This window comes from Molossus molossus, unplaced genomic scaffold (assembly GCF_014108415.1).
Source record: "Molossus molossus isolate mMolMol1 unplaced genomic scaffold, mMolMol1.p scaffold_m16_p_5, whole genome shotgun sequence".
NCBI lineage: Eukaryota > Metazoa > Chordata > Mammalia > Chiroptera > Molossidae > Molossus > Molossus molossus.
The window spans coordinates 19,206,135-19,207,682 of NW_023425388.1; the positions used below are offsets into that span (position 1 = coordinate 19,206,135).

General features: G+C 44.0%; 1 pseudogene; it reads right to left on the reverse strand.

Annotated features, from left to right (window-relative positions):
- Positions 1-878: 878 nt before the first annotated feature.
- Positions 879-1,178, reverse strand: LOC118617654 (annotated as a pseudogene).
- Positions 1,179-1,548: the final 370 nt, after the last annotated feature.

Genomic DNA, 1,548 nt, shown 5'->3' on the forward strand with positions numbered 1-1,548 from the left:
GACTCACATACAGCTTTTTGTGGAACAATCACAGATGACTACACACTGGTTCAAACACAGCAGATTATGCCCAAAGAAAGAGCCAGCTTGATGTACTAGAGACAACTATTGTAGGCACTGTTTATCTTGAGAAAGGGGCTATCCAACTCCCCTTATAGAAGTCGAGTAGAAGACCTCAGATGAAGCAGTTGATGTGCTACACTAGCAAGCCAGATGGGACTGACATCATGATAATCTGGTTGTTCCTCCACTGACGATGCCTGTTAGCCAGGTTTTGGGAAATTTCATGATTAATATGACCTCTTTTGCAAGGGCATCCCATGTAACCTTACTGCTATAAAATCAAGCAACAGTTCAGAAGCCTTGTTCAATTTGCTGTCTTAGCTTCCCCTCTGGGCCTCACAGAAGCTGAAACAACATTCACTTAATTAACAAGAGAGGCAAAAGGAAGAGTCTAGGAATTTGTTTTGGTCCTGTGGAAATCTTTAGATAGTTATTTAAAAATAGGATGATGCTGTTGAAACAAAGGTCTTCGTATGCTGTTACTGAAGGTCGAGTGGAAAGCAAGCCCCTGCTGGTCTCCTGACAAGGGTCCCAAACAAGTTCACTCTATTTAACCCTATTTGGAGTAGTTGAGGGCCAGAGGCTGTGGGGGAACTGAGCGAGAAATCTGTTTATTGAGGGCAAGAGGATGCAAGCAATAGAAAACTCAAAAGACTATCTAGCTTTAATTGGCTTTTGATGCCTCTTGTCGAATAGGGGTGGGATTTTATTTGTACATTTTCTAAGAGTCCCAATCCTATACAAGGAGAGCTGTGGGGCAGAGATCCCTTAAGTGACCCATTGGGAGAACTCTTATCAGGATGGAAGTAATTGCTTCATGCTGCCTCCTTCTTTCCCCTCTGCTTCACATGTAGTACAAGAGTCATCGCGCATGACAATGAGCCCAGAGATCAGGGTTAAGAAGCTCTGGAAGTCCACTCTACCCTCTGAACGCTGGTTCAGGTCCTTCATTACTTTGTCCATGGCAGAGGGTCTTCTTGATTTTTCAAAAATCCAGGGAACACCCTTTCCATGAGTACTCGCAGGCCCTCCTTTGTTAAGTAGCCCTTATCCCCAGCAAATCTGTGAAGTGTGAGCATCATGGCTTCCATGGTATGTTCCATCTGAGGCTGCATTTGGGTGAGATCTTGGCCTAAGATGCAGCAGAACCACTAAGGGGCTGGGACACCCAGTCAGTTGTTGGGAGTAATTTTAAAAGCAAGAAGGCAAATATTTCAATGAGAAATTGGGCAGGGAAATGCTTGGGGGCATAATTAGGCTGATTAATCAAGATAAAGATTAACAACATTTCCTGAGCTCCTTAGATAGAAATCCCTCTGGGAAAACCAAAGCCTGCTATGCTAGAGTAGATGTGGTCAGGGTGTAGAGAAGAAAAGTTTTTGAGATTTCTTGACATAGGAGCCACTGGGAAGCCCTACCATGGGCTTCAATTCGATTGAGAATGTAGACATGGTAGAGCTGACAGCATTAAGGTGGTGGTTTGAA